General features: G+C 46.9%; 1 protein-coding gene across 2 annotated transcripts in view; it reads right to left on the bottom strand.

Moving 5' to 3' along the window:
• LOC119450443 (paired box protein Pax-6) overlaps positions 1-21,723 on the bottom strand; it is a 57,428-nt gene that overhangs the window by 33,921 nt on the left and 1,784 nt on the right. The window contains exon 2 of one of the 2 annotated variants that reach the window (XM_049665870.1): positions 12,783-12,856. The exons of the other annotated variant lie outside the window; for it this stretch is intronic. The gene's annotated coding sequence lies outside the window, so the exon portion shown is untranslated. The remainder of the gene's footprint in view (positions 1-12,782; positions 12,857-21,723) is intronic. 2 annotated transcript variants of the gene reach the window in all.

Genomic DNA, 21,723 nt, shown 5'->3' with positions numbered 1-21,723 from the left:
CACCATGCCACAAAGAAAGCTTCACTGAACGCGGCCGCTCATTTACACTCAGTTTTATGCCACTGGCACTGTAGACTTGGAATCCATTTCCTCTAACTTCGAATGAATTACGGTGCGATTGCGTATACGCATCTATTTCAGGCGTTAAAGTTTTATTTACTTGAGTTCGCGTTTTCACTTTTATCAGTCATTCCCTATGTATCATCAGCCAGCTGGATAAGTTTAGTATGTAAGTTTACTCATGCGTGAATAGGTGGCATGCGCTTTATGCTTTGGTATCGTTGTGCACAATGAGGTGGTTTGGTTGCGTAGTGGACAGACGCCATCATTCAATCGTGCACGTGTCGCTTGTGCATGGTGGCGTCGTTGTCGCCTCACGTGCATGATTGCGTAGTCGCAGCATTGCTCTATATGCGCGATGTGCACACGTTCTCAGCATCGAGGGGCACCGAATATAGATAGCGTTTTATACTCGTTGTGAAAGCGCGCATCGAGGCTATATATGGAAGCAGATGTGGCACGTTGGTATATACGGAAATGATGAGCACGCCGGTCTGCACGCTGCACCACTACACACACGGAATAAGCGCTGACCCGAGGGAAGCGTGTATTTAGCTGTTTCAGCGTGATTATATGCCCGACGTATCCTAACGCGAACAAGGATAAACCAACGAGAAATGTCGGACGTGCTTCCATAAAAACACTGCCGGATCCGTCTAACGTACATACATGTAAAAAAAAAAAAAACAAGTTGGAGGGAGAGGTCAGATGTATACCTTTAGCCACAGCCTTTGTGTGTGTGTGTGTTGTTGTTGTGTATACCGCTGCATCTATATAGAATCGCGCATCAATCGTGCTCCACTCCATGACGTTTTCGGTGATAGGTTTTGCGAACTCTTTTTCTTCCAACTTTCGCGACCGATTTAGTCGACCTCCATACAATACATTTTACGGCGATAGCAATTATATGGACACTCCAAGCAAATTTTCGCCGTCGGCGTTGCCGTGATGTTCCGCATATATATATTTAGGTATATACTATGTTTATGCCTGTCGTAAGGTAGATATACTATTCAACCACCGAAGTTGCTCAAACCAGGTCTTATATACGTTCTTGGTGGCCGCCGGGGAGGGAGAGGAGGCTCACCGGAAACGATGTCGTAGATGGCCCGCTCATACTATCCCTCACTTTTTTTTAAATATCCCTCACTTAACCCCTCATTTTTTTTAAACCATCAGTGAGCGGTATCAGATAACCATGTATTTCAAAGGTGTTGCGTTCACATTCGTGCATATACGCGCCGTACTTGAAACAAACCAATTGGTGGCGCACACACTATCCGCACTGGGCCCTAAGAAGCGAAGCACAAAGACAGAAAGCGGAGAGGGGGGGGGGAGGGGGGGATGAGAAAAAGAGCGCAATCAAGCGGCCATACGGCGCGACAGCGCAAAAATGCGTCGACACCATCCATATATATAGATATACGTATATACATATACAGCACGAAATGCCAGCCGTCCCCCTAACAGGAGCTTCGCTTTAACAACGGGCTCACATCATCACGAGGCGCCCAAACTAATGAGGCGGAAAATGCTCCTAGCGTCAAGTAGTTCGTCGCAAACATTCATTTTCTTTTTAGTTTATTTCTCTGGCTTTTTTTTTTTCTTTTAGGGTGTACAAGTTTAACTTTCCGCTTTTTTCTCCCCCTGTCTGTCTTTCGTCTGCTTTCTCTTTTCTTTACTCCACAGCTTACCCCCCCCCCCCCCCCCTCCTCGGCCCCTTTATTACCTACATCACGTTTCTCCTTTCATCTTCCGTTTTTGTTTCGGCGTTCGTTTGTTAATATCATTACTTATCGGTCGCGAGAAGATTAACGTTCGCGCAGGGAAGCACACAAGCAGGAGCCCGTATGATCGCACCTCCTGCGGAACGTTTAAAAGAACAAGAAAAAAAAAAGGAAACCAGGGAAATCGAAACTTTCGCGCATGTCTGCTGCAGGCGGCAGCCAATCAGGACACGCCAGCTCCACACGCGTTAATAAGTTGCCGCGGAGGCGCAGATTGGGCGCTGCGCGAGCCATCCGTCAAAACATCGCAAGTGCGCGCCCGTTCTGGCGTCTTCGTGATTGTTACAAGTGACCTTTAATGCGCGGTTGCCTCCACGTCGGGGAGGCGTCGTACTGTTTATAGTGTTTGATTTCTTTATGAGACTGGATCGGCGTGTTAGACCTGTCTTTTACTCGCATGTCTTATTTCAGTACTATACAGCGAGTGTGTCCGTGTTTCTTCTTATTATTATTATTATTTTTTTTTTTGCTGTGTCATCGCCGCAGAAGGAACGCATTTATGAAGTTGGTCGCGGTGGTACACACATATATTAAGTGGCCAACGATGATGGAATGCCATTCTAAACTGTACGTGCTAATAATACATGACCGCGCATGTTCTTAAGATTAAGCTCATGAGCTTGCGAACGCACTGTTTAGTTAGTTGTTCCTAATGCTCCGTTTGGGTTTAAATGAAGCATGTTTTATTATATGCAGTCTAATGACAGAAACTTTCTAACGCTGCGAATGCCAGAATGTCAAAAAGTGAACCCACCGTATGACGAAATACTGACACCGAGGACAAATATACCTATAGCCCCGTATCTATATACCTTCAAACTCGTTGTGCTGAAACGTTTTGCACATATTATTCAAACACAGGTCCAATCAGGAGTGTTTGACTATACGTATGCGACACGTTTTAAGTATCATCATTTTCATCAGTGCCGTTGCTTTTGATGCGCGCTATTCTTCGCGTGCACAACTGTGCGCACAGCGCCCTGCGGGGATGTCGCGTGAAGAGATTCATCGAGGCAAATTAAGCGTTACATTAAGCGTTATTTAGGTGTTTATAGGGTTACATTTCAAGCAATGCCACACGCGTAAGAGAAACGCGCACACGCCATGCAAAGGGCTCTCCGATTTTTCCACCACGAGTCTCCTTAAAAGACAAGACGCGAGAGAAGACAGGTGCACATTGCGAGGACGTAACTGTGAGTATAGCAGGAGTATAGTAGCCCTCGGGAAACAAGAACGGCTGGGCGCGGTATGAGCAGCGACTCGACTCGGAAAGCGGCACTTGAGTACGATTCTCACAGTCGTCGCGCGCCTTGGCGACCTCGGAAAGGCAAACACGCGGGCCAGACGGCGAAGCAGCCCGAGCGCTCAATCAAAAACTGAGTAGGGGGGAGAGAAACGCTTAAGGCGCAGCGGGTGGGTGGGGGAGGGTTCTCATACATCCCGCAGAAATGAGGGGGAGCGGGGAAGAGGGTGGGGAGGCACAATAGCGTTGGCACCCCCTGGAGAGAGTTACAAGAGAGAGGCAACGTTAGACGCCGTTTTTACTCGATTGTAACGCGCACTTTTGATTTCGAAAGGATTGAAAAAAAAAAAAAAGTGAGACGCGCGTTAGAATGGAGTATACGACTCTCGTACCGGTGTCACACGGCACACTTTTTATCGCGATCAAACACGATCCGGATCGAAATTCTCGGTAGTGATTGGCTACTTTGCGCAAGCTGCGCGAGGGAGATAATCACGACCGAGAAATTCGATCCGGATCGGGCTTGATCGCGATCAAAAGTGCGCCGTGCTGACACCCGTTTAAGACTGCAATAAGTGGCGTCCCAATCCCATTTTCACCATGGCCGCTATAAATCCAATCCAATCAAGACGTCGCTGATAATAAGGGGCATGCGACTGCGGCCGCGCGACGAGTGATGCCCGGACACCACTGCGTCTCTGGCCCAATAAATGTTATTTTTGCGTGTGAGAACAACTCGCCATTTCTCTTCCTCACCATGAAAACTTTTGCGAGGGAACAACAAAGGGAAGTGCATTTTGCGTTTTCTGAACTATAAAAATCGAGGGGCCACGGGCGCGTTACAATCGAGTAAATACGGTAAACTGTGCAAAGAGTGGACTTAGTGCACGAAACACGGTTGAGGCGCCGCCGTGGCTGGTCGTATAGCACCACAATACATGCATGCAGGTCGACCGCGCCGAGCACCGGCCGGCGGCGGCCCGCTGCCGCTTTGACGGATTAGGCAGGGCTTTGCGTGTACGCGCGCTATGGCGTATATGCACACATGCACGCGGGAAAGCACGTACGCGGCTCAGTCCTCGTTGCTTTTGAAATCGGCGCGAGCCCAGCGTTGTCACTGGTAATGTATAATACACAAAAGAGAGCACGCGCGAGCCGTCCAACGCGTATCGTATGCACTCCGATATAAGGGCCGCTACCCAAACTTGGCAGCCTGTAATATTGGGAAATAAAGTGTACAGGGAATCGGAGGCGAAGAGCCGCTGCGTCGATTTGCGACAATCTCCACGCCAAATAAAGATTGTTGCGTTAACTTCATGAAATTAAAATTTGATCACACCCTAAATTTGTCTTTATTTTGTATAATACAAGCCATACATTTATTTATTTATTTTTTTCATCAGGATCGGACTCTTTATAATTTGTGCATTTGTGCGTGTAATTATTTTGTAAGATTTTAAATCTTATCCCCCGTCTTAATACTTTATCTTTTAGCTTCTACCTCTCTACCTCCGACCCATCCTACTTGCCCCGACCTTCTTACTATTTGGCCAAACGCCCCCATATAGCGAATAAGCGTGCAGTCAGCAATCGAACAAACAGTGTCGTGCGTGTTCCTGCGCGCTCGTTTTGCTCGTTCATTCCAAATGCGTGGCGTGAGACGTGTTCTCGGTCACCGAACGTGCCGCTGGTAATTTCTATGAAGCCACACGGAACGGACTTCTGACGTAAAACGTTCATTGTATAAAGTTTACCGCATACGAGGTCTGTTAGAAAAGTATCCGACCTTATTTATTTATTATTTTTTGCGAACACCTGATGGATATGAAACAAGTGCGCTTGCATCAGCCGACCTTGAACCTTCATGCGCATGCGCGAATTTTTTCCCGCCTGCCTATAGCGTCAGTCGCTGGGACGCAGCGTTTGAGTGAGGTAGTGCGCAGTGCTCTTGTCGTTTTTTTTTTTTTTTATTGCAAGGAAAATGGCGGAGCGACTGGAGCAGCGCTACTGCATCAAATTTTGCCAGAAACTGGGCGATAGCCAAGTGGAAACCATTGGGAAGATTCAGACGGCTTTCGGTGACGATGCTATGAGCAGCACACAGATTAAGGAGTGGTACAACCGGTTTAAAGACGGCCGCACATCGGCGGAGAGCGAGCCACGCTCCGGTCGGCCATCAACATGCCGAAATGACCAGGTCATTGCTGAAGTGAACGCCGTGGTGGTGCGGGACCGTCGTGTGACTATCCGAGAAATTGCGGATGAGGTGGGCATCATCAATTTTCTGCACATTCAATTATGACCGAAGATTTTGCCATGAAGAGAGTTGCGACGAAATTCGTGCCGAAGCTGCTCACGGTGGAACAAAAGCAACTTCGTGTTGAAGTGTCACAGGACATGCTGGAATCCACAAACAGTGACCTCGACTTCATGAACACCATAATCACTGGTGACGAGTCTTGGGTGTACGGGTATGACCTGGAAACCAAATCCCAGTTGTCAAAGTGGAAGCATTACACGTCACCAAGACCAAAGAAGGCCCGACCAAGTGCGCAGCAACGTCAAAGTGATGCTGACTGCTTTCTTTGACTTCTGCAGTGTGGTACACCACGAGTACGCACCACGGGTCAAACAATCACCAAAGAGTACTACAGGGATGTCCTCCGTCGGCTACGTGATGCTGTGCAGCGCAAAAGACCGGAGTTGTGGTCAACAGGAAATTGGCGCATCCATCACGATAATGCGCCTGCACATTCCTCGCACTTGATTCAGACTTTTTGGGCGAAAAACCAGACTCCTGTAGTTCAACAGGCTCCTTACTCTCCTGATATGGCCCCCTGCGACTTCTGGCTGTTTCCCAAAATCAAGAGGCCACTGAAAGGAGCGCGATTTCACACAAGAGAGGACATTATGGCTGCAACGACAGCTGAGCTAAACGCCATTCCGAAAGAGACCTTCTCGGAATGCTTCCAACAATGGCAGCACCGCTGGGAGAAGTGTGTGGAGTCCCAAGGAGACTACTTTGAGGGTGATTAGGTTTCCAACGCTCCAGTTATGCCAGTTTTTTTTTCTTCTTCCAAAGGTCGGATACTTTTCTAACAGACCTCGTATATATGACGCGTAGTTATCGCACGGTAATGCCGGTCACAGTGCGGCTCTTAGTCGAGTGGACACGGTATATAGTGGCGCAGTTTCTTCTCTAGCCGTGCGTACGTCTATCGAAGAGTATATATGCATGCATGTAAGCGAGCATGCCGTGAGTGCTCTGTTATTGTTCCGTTTAGCTGCCAACCGAAAGCTCCGACAGCGGTACTCTAAGGATGTTGAAGTGTGTTGTGAAGCCATGGAAAACGACCGATCTGTATGCAGTGAAACGCGAAGAACTCCAAAACACAAATGTGCGCGCTATCGTGAGTCTTGTGTATACGACTGCAATGTGTACGCAGCATGTGAGCAACTGATTAGAGATGCTTGCCTTTCGAGAACGAAAGGAATTGGGCAGTTTGTGTAAAAAAAAAAAGTGGTTACCGGCATAAATATAACCGCGCTATAAGTAACGCAAACGTTGACACTTGTTCAGCCAAATGTGCGCCGCTTTATCGTGAAACTTCGCAGCCTGGAGGTATATAGCACAGGCCTAAGCAACGAAACTAATTCAAAGAAAGAACACACAGGGCCCTGTATACTGATATACGTAACAGCAGCAGAATATTAACACCACCTCAGCGTGGGTGCAGTGCATGGCGCAGAAAGATAAAATGGTGCCGATCGTTAGGCGATCGTCATCTCGGTTACACTTACTTGGACTGACGCTGTAAATATATATCGTTAAGCGTTTTACCTGGGTTACACGTAACATTATATACAAAAATCAGCAGCCCTTCCCCTGTCGAGAAAATGGGGGTAAGCGAAGCTTGTCGCGTGTGTATATGACCTTCGTGGTGATTTTCTTTCTTTCTCTCTCTCTCTTATTTTTCTCTTTCTCGCTCTGTTTCTTCCCCCTCTCTCTATCTATCTTTCTTTCCCCCTCTCCTTATTTCTTTCTCCCTTTCTTTCTTTGTTTCTCCTTTTCTTTCTCTCTTTCTCTGTTGCTCTCTTCTCTCTCTCTTTTTTGTCCCTTGTATGTGCCATTGAGCTTGGACCCTTTCTGCACTATTGCCAGGATCGGCCCACTCTTCAGCGTGACACCACCACCACCATCGCCGACACTTGTGAACCTATAAAGCTTCGCTTAAAAGGTGTCGTAAGAACCTTCTGCGCAGAACCCACACTTGCGAGTCTAACAAAACTCTTACCCGTGTTTACGATTTCTATATAGGTTATATTCCTAAGCAAAGTTCGGTGCTAATCTCTTGTGTTATGAAGAATAGGGCAAACAGTTCGACCCCCCCCCCCCCCCCCCTCCCCTTCCTCTTATTTCTACTCTGTTTTTCTTTATCTCGCCTGACATGACCTTTTCCAGACTTCACCAAAGACACAATTTACATCAGTACCCATATAAGTAAATGCCGATGCGATATGTATGAGCGTGATTGTTTCGTTACTGTTCTCTTCATTCATTCATTCAAATAACTTTATTGAGTGCCCTGCGATTTCGTGGGGTGGGCTCTTGTTTTTTTTTTTTAATTTTTTAAAAATTTCCCCTCTATTCCTGGGCAAATTCAGAGAAATGTTTCCACGACGACGTGAAATTGATAGAATCCCGTCAGTCCTTTAATTTCTCTCTTTTTTTATCGTTCTCTTTTCCTTCCCTTATTCGCTATTCATTATTATTATTTTTTATTTCTTTATTATTATTTTCCTGCTGCTCGTGCCTGTCTGTTTGTCTTCGCGTCACCTCCTTGCAAAGCAGTCTACGTGCGGACGACTGTCAACCTCCGGCCGGAATTCGTCGTCGCTCCACATAGACTATCTCATTCTCTGGCATGCAGCGCGAGCGCTTTGTCTCAGGCGCACGTCATCCGTGCACGCTTCTCGTCGCGTGCTTGGCGCGTGTACAGGCGGTGCGTCACGCTTTGCGTAAGTCGCGCGCGCGGTCCACCTGACGTCTCCGCCCAGCATGTATACGCGTCGCTGGACGGGTCGCGGATTAGAGGGAGGGTGCGCCACTACGCGTCTACATATCTGTGCGGAGTAACATGCAAGAGAGCGGAGCCTCTATTTTTTCTTTCTTTTTTTTTCTGCGAAAGCGTGCACCTTGTGCACGCACGTCAGACTATAAGTATTGTTTATACTGCAACCACCCTGGCAGGCCAACGACTCCTGGAAAAGCCCTGCTCCCGGTGAAAAGGCCAAGTGACAGCAGCGCAATGGAGCGAACGAAGTGTTCTTATTTATTATTTTTTTTTTTGCGTCTGTGCAAGCCTTGAGTCAAGCTCTCTGTCTTCGAGAATAACTATATATATACAGTGTGTTCATTTTTAAGTTTTACGGAATTTTTAAACATTGCCTGTGGCAGGTAGCATATTTCTTATCGTTGAGCTGGGGTATTCGGAGAGGCGGACATTAGTAACACGAGAAATGGAAATAGATATTCAACTGATTTACGAAAATGCACTAATTAGCTTCTTAGTTAATTATATTGCGACAGATATTGCAATTCACGAATTGTAGCCGGTGAGTTTGCAAGGCGCATCCACCTGAAATGAATTTCCAGGATGACACCATGCAGTTTCGAGATATTATTTCCCAAAGTGTGGGACGAAATACCTGGGCGTTCCAGTTGCTTTTGTGCTTCATGTATAAAACAGCATTTTGGTAAAAAAGAAAGTGGAACAACAGTGAATTTTTGCGGCGGGTTTGATGGCGCGTATCTCCAAACTGGTGTCAGTCTGGAATTTCATTCCAAGTGGATACGCCTGACAAGCTCACCGGCTGCAATTCGTAAATTGCAATATGTGTCGTAAAGTAATTAACTAAGAAGTTAATTAGTGAATTTATGTTAATTAGTTGCATTTGTGTTTCGATTTCTCGTGATACTAATGTCCGCCTCATCGAATAATCGAGCTCAATGACAAGAATTATGCTACCTGCCACAGGCGATTTCTACATATTCCGTAAAGCTTAAACATGAAGACCCTGTATATAGTTGGCGAGTGCGGCCCCGAAACAGCCTTCGCGACAGTCTACGAGCGATTGGAGTTCTCAGATCTTGTCTTTCCTTCCTTGCTTACTATTTCTTTCTCCCTTAGCGCTCTGCTGCTTTCGTGTAGGGTAGCAAACCGGACGTGCGTCTGGTTGACCTCCATACCTTGCCTTCCTTCTTTTCCTCCTCCTTCTCACGGGTAAGCTATAAGTTCGTGAGGTGTACTACAGAGTGCAAAGCGCTCTGTAGTACTCTGTAAACTCCGCGATGTTCAACGAGAAGTACACGCGAAAGAAAAACTTCGCACGGCTAGTGCATCTCCTCGCATTGAATCCCTTTTCGGAATAATTATGACGGCTAAGGTACTCCACTTTTCCCGATTTATTACTCAACAAAGTCCTGTCCCGAATGAATAAGAATGTTACTGCACTGACAGTTATAAGCTGTTTCAAACTTCTGTCTTTCGCCTCTTTAATACCGGTGTATACGTATCAGTGAGGTACGGCTCAGCTAGCCTCTGAAGCTCTGAATAAATTACCCCTATATAGCTCAACTGTTTCTATACATGCTACAAGTCGCCTGCAGCACTGTCAAAAGTATGAGGCGTACACAGGCAATATGCCCTTGCTCAGCAGAATATGCAGTTCGGCGTGTAACTGTCTGATTAATGGCTGGATTAGATACTTTTGATTTTGCTTGGTACCTACATGATACATTACAGAGATACGTGACCCTTTAGGACGTTTGCGCATGCGCGTCGCGTCGTATACGGCGAATTCAGCAGCCGCTGAGCATGACGAGGCGGAGCGGATGACGCATCTCGAGGGGCATTCGGCCTTTCTATTGGCTAAGGACTCTTGCAGCTTCCAAAGCACTGCAAACGAAACGACTATGGAGTATAATACTAAGAACCTTGCAACATCTGTACGACCAGCCTGCACAATATAGTTTTCTTGATAAGCACCGCAAAATGTATCAAAAAGAGTGTGCACTGTATGCCATAGAAGCACGGGTCGCGCGCTCGCGTGTTACCGAGAAAGAGACAAGAGTGAGCGGAGTCGCGTGGCAAGCTCAAACGGGCTGGAATTAAGGCGACGACTAAAGTGAGCCATCCGGTGTATGCGCGGCGGAATTTTCGCCGCTACCAAGCGAGGCGAATGACGACAGTCGCTGGAGCACCCTGATCCCCCTCCTCTGCCCCCCTTTCCCGTTCAGCTTTTCTCGAGAGCGCTCGATGACCGATGGGCAGTGCCCGCTGACATCTTCGCTGAACCGACTCGCTCACCGATGGGCGTATAACTGGTTCGGAGTCCATGCACTGACGGCGCCGGTTTGCCCTCGCAGGGCGTTCGTGAGCAGTGTGCGTGTGTGCGTGTGTGCGTGCGTGTGTGTGTGTGTGTGTGTGTGTGTGGGAGGGGGTGGGGGGCACATGCATCGCTGTAGCCCATCCTTTCCCCTCTGTCGTCGCCGTCGTATATTTAGCAATTAATGTATCGTGTTCGGCCCGGACGCGCCTGGTCTGTGTGCTCTAAAGACGAGACAGCGGAATTAGTTGAGGCATCGAAGAGCGATAAAAAGATTTTAAAGGAAGGCTTAGGTGTTGGCGCACCGTCTTAAACCTGGGGCCGTATTTACTTCATCTCTGCTCCAACGGTTGTTGTTTATTAGGTGACGTAAACCGCGGCGAAAATAGGACATCTAGGAGCCGGGTGTACAAAGGTTATGAATAATAAATCCGGCTAAGAAAGATAAGGAATGAACGAAAATTATAATAAGACTCAATTGACACAAAGCAATATATGTAAGAAAGAAACGACCAAAGTTTTTTTTTTTTTTTTCTCTTTCTTATTTTATTTCCAGAGTAGTGTTTTCGACGTTGAGCTAACCTAACAACCTTCCTAATTTTCTTCACATGATAATAAAAATAGCGAATAAAAGAGAGTTATATGGTTCCGCAAAGGGATAGCACTCGCAGTGAGAAAGCGATTGGAAGCGCAGAAGAAATCGTACGCAATCAGGCATCGATCGATCTGATTCCTTAAAGGGACACAAAACAGGAATGTTAAGCGGAGTTGTAGTAGTAAATTACGGCTTTGCGATAGCAAATTGCCTCTCTCACCCTGAGAGGAGGCGTTGTAAACTTTAGAAAAAAGAAAGAAAAAAGAAAACCTAAAAAAAAAAACGCATAAGCAAAAGACGGGTGGCGACCCCACCCTGAAGTTCCTGCACTGGTTCACTGTGACGTCACGAATTTTCAAAGCGTCTACTCGGGTTTATAGCTCTATAATTGTTTATCGGGTGAAGATACAGAGCATACATTGCATTCCGAGCAAGTTCTAAAAGCTCGACCTAACAAGTTTCAAGAACGTTTCCTGCGACAAAACGAGCGTTTATTGTCCTGTATTGCCAGCTCCTAAGTTAACGTATCGGGATGGAGTTCGCGTATCAAAAGTTCGCGTATCATGGCGTCAGAGATCTCAGAGGACATGAAAGTATAAGTACATCTAACGCCATGGCCGTGAATGGTGCTGGCTAACACTACCAGGGGCTAACACTTCCACTACGCTTTTTATAACTTCATTTACTGATGGCTTCGTGTGACTGTAACTACATATATAAAAAATTGAGCTCTTCGGTTGCTTTTGAAATTCGTGAATGACCTCCGAGATTTGGAGCCGCGTCCATGTTGCCTACAAAGAGACGCTGCATGGCGCTGATGTTTCGGCGCGAAATTCAAGAAATAGAAGTTAAGCTTTCTATTTTTTTTTTTTTTTTTTTTTTTGTCAGCAGGAATCAACAGTTTACTGACAAATGAGTCAAAATAGACTTTGGAGAGCATACTTTGCTACTCGAAAATGTATTCATATTGTCCACATGCTGAACGTTCATGCCACGCGTGCTGCACGCGGGAACAGCAATCTGTAGTTCTTCGTACAACGTGAGAATGACGCAATGTTGTTGACACAATGCGAGACACCTGCGTTCGTACTCGCTAGTAGCCAGCAACTCCGCTTAACAAAAAGGCTCGGTATAATTTGTGTGCGCACGCGCTTGTGTGTTCGTACGTGTACTCGTGCTTGGACTCTTCACGCCCTCACGCAAAGCTTCGCTGTATGTAGATTCCAAGTCGTTGTATCTGCTTCATTTTTGTAGTTGTTGTTGTTGTTGTTGTTGCCCGTGCACCTAATTACACTGCCCGTCGCTCACAATGCACAACTAACCGCATCTCAGACAACGCGTCGCCGCGCGTTGTTTAAGCCGGGGCCGGGACAGACGGCGCCGTGTGACAACTGTCCGCGAACCTTCGGGGAGGGAGACCACCCTGACTCGTGCAGGGGACGCCTCACAAGAATACGGCATGCCACCGCGAGAACTGCAGGGCACGGGGGGCCACACAAAGGAACGCCGGCAAGAACGCTAAAAGCTCCCGGCTCTGAAGAAGCACGCAGCAGCGCGGAAGAATATAAGCGGTACCCGCGGCCGCGACGCGTGGTTATCGCCCATCTGTCAAGAGATGATCGGCGACGCATTCCGACGCACACCGACGATTCTCTGCTAAAAACGAGGCGGGAAACGAGGAAAGAAAGAAAAAAAAAAGTATATTCACGGAAGCCACAGAGCGGCGGTGTGTGGTACGAAACTTCGCGAAGAATGCGACGGAGGCAGTGATGTGGCCACCCTCTGTAAACGACAGAACATAAAATGAAAAGCTTTAGCCCCAAACAACGCTATACAGTTATGCCGTCTCCACAACCTGCCAGCTTGGCGCGCGCCATGTATATGCTAAGTTGCGCCAAGTGCACACGCGGGGTGGTTTATTTCTTTCTTTATTCAATACTAGCTGCCGGCCGCCTTTTGATATTGCCAAGCCAGGAGTGGGTACATGACGTTTACAAGTTCTTGGTCCCCCAAGCAAACAACACCAGTAATAACAACTGCAAATGAAAAACACGTAGGCACACAGCAATGTTTCTGCGGAGGAAATGAGGAACAAACAAACAAGACACAAACGCGTTACATTCAAATCCAAAAACAGAAAGCATCAGAAAGCACCATTGAAAAATAAAACCAAGCCTACAAAGCTTATTAGCTAGAACTTATAGCAGATAATTTGGCCACCTTGGCAGCTGAAGTCGTTACTTCACTAGTATAATCAAACAGCTCCAGATAATTTCGGTAACATGAACAATAAATAAAATGGGAATGACAAGCAAGCTATATTTGCCATCGTGCTTGCGGTGCAACCACGAGAGCTCGGTGCTAATCTGTAAATTCCTTTGTATGCACAGGATACCATGCAAAACTGTTGAGCATAATACTTTTGCTTATTGTTTTTTTTATATATATATTTACAGTCGCTGTTATGAAATCCTCCGGCTTTTGTTGTATCCGTCCATGCGCCATTAAAAAGAAGAAAAAAAAAGGCAGAGCAAGTGTCAGAACCACGTAAGCGTCTCTGCCATAAAATATAAAAGAAATGAATGTATATTGAGTAAGATGAGGCACCACGCTTAGTTTGTGTTTTTTTATTGTTTCAATACGGGCACTCCAACGAAATTTTCGCGGCTGTCGTCGGCGTCGCCATGGGGTTCGGCATTTATTTAAGTATATGTATGCGATATTCTTATCCATGCCGTATATGCGAATTATATTGCTTCACTATTCAATTAATAAAGTCGCTCATACCATGGTCTCACGTTTTTCGTGACTAAATTATTACTCAGGATTTTGAGAATGGCAGCGCCCAAACAAATGCCGTGAAACAACATTCACAGCGCATGCCCTTTATCTTAAATCTTCACAGACTATTAAGTATTAAAAGTGCTAAATATTGAAATCCACGCCAGTAAAATTACGTCACTTTCAGGTTTGAACACCGATATTGTTTTATATCGGTGCTCAACCCTGAAAGTGACGTAATTTTAGTGGCGCGGGTTTTTACGTGCAGCGTAGTGGTGCCAGTGCTATGTCATCACGGCCTCTAAACGGCGTGTCAAAGCTATTAAGTGTACCAGACATTTTGACACACCCGCGTTCGTCTAACGCGCGTATAGTTATATAACACCGTCCAAAAGTTCAAGCGCAACGCTATAGCTTGCTATTACAGTCAGTGCTTCGCCCTTAATTTGGGCGGAACTGCCAATTATCGCTTTTGTCCTTGATTTCTAATCTCTTCACGAAAGTCATCCTAACACATTTTAAGTTGTCTTCACCGGCTATGCTCTACAAGCAACCAGTCAAGATTTATCATCATCATCAGCCTATATTTATATCCACTGCAGGACGAAGGCCTCTCCCTGCGATCTCCAATTACCCCTGTCTTGCGCTAGCGTATTCCAACTTGCGCCTGCGAATTTCCTAACTTCATCATCCCACCTGGTTTTCTTCCGTCCTCGACTGCGCTTCCCTTCTCTTGGTATCCATTCTGTAACCCTAATGGTTAACCGGTCAAGAGTTATGAGGTATTATTAATACCCCAACATATATTGTATCTAAATTTAAGTAAGGCATGTTGTTGGGCTAGTCGGTTCATAGATTCATCAAAATTTTAAACTGCGCGAAGAAGACAAGACGTGAACAGAAACAGAAACGCACACACAAAGCGCAGACTTCCAACTGGCAAACACAAAAGCCAGTTGGAAGTCTGCGCTTTGTGTGTGCGTCTATGTTTCCGTTCACGTCCTGGCTTCTTCGCGCATTTTAAAATATTGCTGAATACTGTATATCTGTTGCTAGAAGGGCTTCCAATGATAATAAAAGAAAGTGTAAGGGAGGCGGGTCGCAGCCACGGCGCTATATTGCTCCTGTGTATACACGACGGAGATGGGTTTTCTTGGGGCGACTATCCCCGAAATAGCCAGCGTTTCGCTATTATCCTCGTCATAGTTTTTCTCTGTTCGCGTATCCTCGCTGTATACGCGTTTGATGACACACGCTATATGAAATTACCAGCTGACAGCCGCACTTTCTCGCCTCCTTTTCGTATCGGTGAGTATGTATCAAAGCGCGCTTTGCAATTAAATAGTGCGCGGTAGTCGCGATACGACATCGAGCAGGAACATAGGCAGGCGTATATACGGGAGGAGTCGCGCGACATCGTCGTCCCTTGCAGGGCGACCCACCGACCGGCCAGGGAGTGCGCGATAAGCGAGCCGGCAGACACACCCACACAAGCCCACGCTGCGGGCAGCTCACGACGCAATTAGCACATGTCACCCGGTGACAGCTACCTTCCCTATACAGCTCAGCCCCCCCCCCCCCCCCCCTCGCATTTTCCATTCATGTGAACCAGTGGGAAGCGCCCCGGTTGTCGGCGCGAGCCGCGCTTGCCGGCCGACGACACAAGCTTGCCGCGCGCGGTGCCGCAGCAAGAAGAGTGCCTTCGTGAATGCTCGTCTCACGAATGTGGTCTCGATAGATACGTGCACTAGAGCGAAGACCGCGGCCATGTATTGGCTCCTTCAGTTCAAAAGCGTAGCAGTTTGGGCGAGTTGGTATGTCATGACTTTTAATCTTGTAGCGTAGCTCAGAACGAGCAAAGAGGAAGGTAGAAAGGGTAATGAAAAGGACCCTGTTCTGCGGTCCTTTCTACCTTCCTCTTTGCTCGTTCTGAACTACGCTATACAAGCTTAAAAGGCTCCTCCAGTGTCGGCAGTTATCTGGTCGAGGACGAAGCCGACAGCGGCTTGGCAAGCCCTATGCACAGTATTCGGTTGCCGGACGACGGCACAAACTTGCCGCACGCGCTGCTGCGGCGCCCTGCAGTGCATACTGTATACAGTATGCAAGGCCAAGATATATGGTCGCAGTCTTCGATGCCACGTACGTGGCTGTCCCCACTGAAAGTACTCAAAAAGCCACATTCGTAAGGCATATACTACATGTAGTATGCACGTTTGCGTGTATACATGAGCCTGTACGAGAAGACCATCGCAGAAGAAGTAAATGAAATTCCAGGAGGCCATTTAAAGTTAATCCGTATCAACTCAGCCAAGTGTCAACCTTGCTGCGCCAAATAGACGCAGTGTTTTTTTTTTTTTTTTTTTTTTATACCGTACATTTTGTCGGCCTCTTAGCAAACGGCCACTTTCGAACGTCACATTCCCCGCCCTCCTCCAATTCTAAGGAAACACGAACAACCGGAAAACCTATATTGAACGGAACGAGGCACGACGAGGTATTTGCTTTCAAGGGGGCTCGCACCCTGTTCCCTGTGACAGTCGTTCGACCGAAGCTTGCGTCCGGGAACGTCACGTGGGCAGCGCAACTCCCCGAGTGCACGATTTTGTCGCCGAAAAAGAAAAAAAAAAAAAAAAAACACGACGATCAGGGAAGAAGAGCAAAGTCGTCACACGACGCAGTTTCTCTCCGCACTGCACCCAACCGTTCGACGAAACGACGAAGCGCGCGGCATCTGCCCCCTCCCTCCCTGCGCAGCGGAGCGCTCCGCGATGCGGCCAGCGATAAGAGGAGCGATTTCGCGACTGACCAACTGTCGCCTCCGGCCCCATCGCCGACGCGTGTTCTCTCCGCTCAGCCTTGTGTCGGCGAGGAAAACGTTCGGCTCCCGCAGTCTGCATGCACCTGACAAGTTGTCGCAAAGAGCCTGAAGCAATGAAAGAAAATACAAATAGAAGGAAAGAAAGCTTCAAGTGACCTCCGAGATTCCACTGATCGTAGGAAGTCCAAGGGCGAACTGCGCCGCGACTCGAAAGAGCAGCGGCCTATACGAGTGGATATCATTGTTCGCTCCTTCTTCGAAGCATCGCTTCTTCTTGGTAAAAGGACCGTTTAAACGGTGGACTCTGCGTAAAGCTGTACGATTGCGACAGCGCGGTCAGACACGCGAGCAATGAGCGCGGTCGGTATAGCGTTACGTCGCGACTTGCAGAAAGTTGGTTGTAGCCGTGTTCGGGAAAAGAGAAGCACAAGGGAGGATATACAAGAGTGGGTTTGATGCATCGCGACGCAAACCGAGCGTTTTTTGATAACCAAAAAGTTTAAATGGATACGAATGAGCGAAAATAAATGAGCTTATAAGGCTAACAAAATATACCTTGAATAAGATATTGGGACCATGGCCTCGAATATCGCAGCTACGAAAGGCCACAAATGCGCAGCTGCGATTTTTGAAAACTACCGGATTGAGTGACCGTCAGTGATAGAGCAGAGATCTGTTGCTACGTCGGCAATATCCACAGCGGATTTTCTATTGTTCTCTTAATATTTCTCTTCCCTTTTCCCTTCCCCCAGTGTGGGGTAGCCAACCGGGCTCAATCCTGGTTAACTTCCCTGCCTTTCATTTATCATTTTCTCTCTCTCTCTCTCTCTCTCTCTCTCCCTCCTGCAGAACTCCCGTTTTGATTCGTTCAGCCTTGAAAAAGTTCGGTTATTACGGGAGAGAATGAACGCCAAACTTCTGTCTATTGAATTCCGCGTCGAAGCCACAGCACCAGTATATATTCCAGTGTGACGTCGATGACTTTAAAGTATTTTCCCGCAGCAGCGCACCCAGGATCTCTGCCAGGGGGGGTTGACAGTTTGTCAATACCATCTAAACAGCACTAATTTCGATTTCTTCACGGGAAATTGTAAAAAAAAAAAATGCGCTTTTTGCAAGTGTGCAGACGGTTGCGCGTCTTACATCTTAGTTGCAGTACTGAAATGCGTAAGGAAAGAAAAGGGGTTCAACAAAAGGGGGGGTTAAGTCGGCCTCAGGGGGGGAGGTTTAACCGGAATATTGGTAGCATATACGATGAAACCATGTGTTCGGAGCGCTCTCCATATGATACAAACCTAAGGGAACTCTTAGCGGATTGTTTACGTCGCGGTCTACGCATACGAATGGGTCGAGTTCACGGGTGGGACAATTTTGGAAGAAATGCTGGAATGCCGCCATCACGGGCAGCCGATAGAGGCGCGTTTCCTATAACCATGTATGATTAACTCATGCTATACTATACGGTTGACTTTCAAGCATTATATATCGAATAGTCGCACGGACTATGCATGCTGTTTCATAAGCACGTTAACTTCATGCCACAACAGATGCCAAACTGGGCCTGAGAAGAGAGAGAGAGAGAGGATTATGCCGCCACTGCGTTAAAGTTTCTGAAAGCATATCTTGAAAGGTGTCCGGCTTGCACACGACACAATATTGCAAACGTTCTTCTTCTTTCTGGGGTTTTAGGTGCCAAAACCAGTTCTGATGCCGTATAGTGGAGGGCTCCGGATTAATTTTGACCACCTGGGGTTCTTTAACGTGCACTACAACGCAAGCACACGGGCGTTTTTGCATACTTAACGACATAGGTATAATGAAATCAGTGCTAGCCGAAACACGAAGGAAAAACGCGGTCGGAATATACATAGCATCCCACTGACCCCCTCCCCCTCTTCGCCCATTTATCCCTCTCTTCTTCCTTTCTTACCTCCCTTCTATGCGGGTGTGAATTGGGGAGCTTCCCCTCCTCTCGGTTCTTTGAAATATGGGGGCCACACAATCGCCCCGCGTCGCGCTCAACCCCTCGGCAGCCTTTCTCATCTCGGATCTCCCCTGTTCGTTTATCTGTACATACACCGTTTCTCGCGAGCCTGCATGCGCGATGCTGTCGTGCAGGCTGCAGTATAGTGCGCGCGCACGTGTGAGCGAGTGCGTTCGTGCATGATCGGCTCGGCCGCACGCACCGATGACAACCGATAGTTTTCGGAGGTTGCAGGAACGGATCCCGCAGGGCGTCGAATTGCTGAAGCAGCGGCCAACAGTATAGCAACAGACCCCCACCCTTTGCTCTCCCCTCTTTCTTTTCTTTTTTTTTTTCTGAGAGCATGCTCCGAGTGACGACTGTCGAGTTTCCCAAGCCTCCCTTCACGCCGCTATTAATCTTCGTTTTTCGGCGATGCCTGTAGAGCGGGCGTATCGCCTGCGCACGCGCCGCAAATCCATATATCCATGGAGTGGCTCGGTCGCGGTATCAATTGCGGCCGCGTCGCGGCGGTGAAAGGGGAATAGGAGGGGGGGGGGGGGGGGTTGCAGTTTTCCTTGTCTCCCTTTATACCTTTATATCCGAGCACGGTGTCTGCACTTCTCCAGTCAACCTGGCGACGTCGCTCGCTCAGCCTAATGCCACTATTTATTGAGCATCGGAGTCAGCAGAGGGTTCCATATACATATCGTGTCCGCAGCCAGGGAGGTTTAGCTTGTCCGCGTATTAGCCTCCTCGGAATACCAGGTCACGGGAGACGTGGTTAACAGTATATATGACAGCGCGGGTAGCGACATCTTGCTGACGCTTTGTCCAGCAACAATGCATTAGAAACATTTCTGTGTTACATGGGTGCTCTCGTCAAAAGGAAATAACAACACCGCATGTTGGCCAGTATATACACGCACTGCTGCCGACACTTTACACCAGCATCTATAAGTAGCGAATGTGGTTGGTCAGCTGCCAGTAATAGCTCTGTGTCTTCTCTGGTTAAACTCGACGCCACCAGACTTGCTCTCGCGTTAAATTTATGCCTTTGGTAAGCCGATATTACGTAAAGGATGGGAGGAGTTTACGGGATACCGGAACAGGGGGAGGGGGGGGGGGGGGGGCAAAATGGCGCCATCCGGTCAGGCTGACGTGAACTACTGGAGAACACAGAACTATACATTTGTGAGCGAACCATGTTCTCTACACCTATATCTGCTGTTGCAAAAGGCGTCACAGCAACAGTCATTAGAGCGTATTGTGGATTATTTTTCTTTTATTTTCTATCCATTCTGCTAGAACGGTGATACAACGCGAAAGCGTTTCTCGCGCGTAGTAGCAGAAGAACGCGTCACAAGGGTTGGTGCACCGCCGTCGCATCTTGTTGCCTTTCCATTCAGAGTAGGTATAGTTAATTTCCTCTGCTCGACCAATATGTACGTGTCCACCAATAGACGTATAATGTACTACACAAAAGCGTAGAATCATATAAATATTTTTAAACGCCATATTTTATTTAAACACGTCAGAATTTGTAGCAACAATTCTACGTCCGACGTCATTACATTCAGTTCCAATGATATAGTAATAATGAAAATTATAAAAGCTAGAAATTATTGATAATATTATTATTTGCATATTTACAAGGGTATTCGCTTAACATTCTATACATAAAAGAAAAACTCGATGTTCTGGCAGCCAGTCTATACTATATATATATATATATATATATATATATATATATATATATATATATAGACGGCGTTTTATCTATATGTTAAAATAAACCAGCTTGAGCTCTGTAAACATCGAATAACTCCAGATCAATTCTTCACTGCAACACGTCCGCGAGGATAAAGTAACTCAGCAAAATCAGAGAGCGAGATTTGTTACATAGACGCATTGAAGCATGATAGAAAAGAGTATAACCGGATAAGATATGACAACAAAAGCAATAGCGGCGGCATTTCGTGCCGTCGTGTTCAAGCAAATCGCGCATAATTGCAATGAAAGGCTTTTCCACGTCTCTGCTGACGTGAACAATTAAGTCGGGATCGACTCGTTTGGTCGTTCGAACTTCTTTGAACCCTCTTGTTTTGTATAGAGCTAGGAGAGTAGCGAAACGCATGAATGTTCCCGATGCGAGTTTAGAACGCCATACGTCGTTACCGGCGCGGTATAGTTCCCATCTACATATACTGACACGTCTGTGCAAAATAATACAACGCTCTGTTCTGTTATATTTAAATAGGCATGCGAACGGGAGTCTATCGCGTTGTGCCAAGTCCAGTATGAGAGAGAGGGGGGGAGGGGGTGGTAGAACGAAAGCTTTGCATCGCCGCCGCAGCAGAATTTAAACCAGCTCATCAGCACACACGTGTACGTCATACCTATATGCTGCAGCTATAGCATGCGATATTAACGATGCGTGTACATAATCGATTATGCCGGCGGACTTGCATAACAATTAAACGTCCTATCACTGAAATGCCAAATACCTCAGCGAAAGAAAAGTCTGGCTAATCAATTTACGCACGGGGTATCAAAGAAGCTGCAATAATAAAAAAAAAAAAAATAAAACGACAGCTGCTGATGCAAATTAACTTGTAATCAAAGCCGCAATACGCATGCGCGGTTGTGTTCGCTGCTGGCACGGCAAAAACGATTTGTATAATACAAAAAAAAAAAGAGTTGCACAGCGTGGTAGTGACAGAAATCCAAGCTGCATATGAGTCTATTTGCAACTGGTACGGAAACTTCAATTTATTTATTTATTTATGATACCCTCAGGGTCAACAGATATTACAGTAAGAAGTGTATAAAGATATGAAAACGAAAAGAAACGCGTGAATAAAATAACCCTTTATGGCTGTGGCACCCTTTCCCCAGCAAGAAAAGAATATGTGAATAGTGCACGTGATAACGACAGAGAACAAAGAAAGCGGCTTATATACATACGGGACAAAGCGTTACGTCACTTATACTCCACCGGAAAGCTAATTGCACGCACTGTAATTAAGCTTCGGATGCGAGTCGTACCCAGATGGAGGTTGCACTATGTGTCGTGCTTAGTGC

The sequence above is a fragment of the Dermacentor silvarum genome, chromosome 4 (genome assembly GCF_013339745.2).
Source record: "Dermacentor silvarum isolate Dsil-2018 chromosome 4, BIME_Dsil_1.4, whole genome shotgun sequence".
NCBI lineage: Eukaryota > Metazoa > Arthropoda > Arachnida > Ixodida > Ixodidae > Dermacentor > Dermacentor silvarum.
Note: the sequence above shows the minus strand (reverse complement) of the source record. Positions and strands in the feature narration are given on the sequence as shown.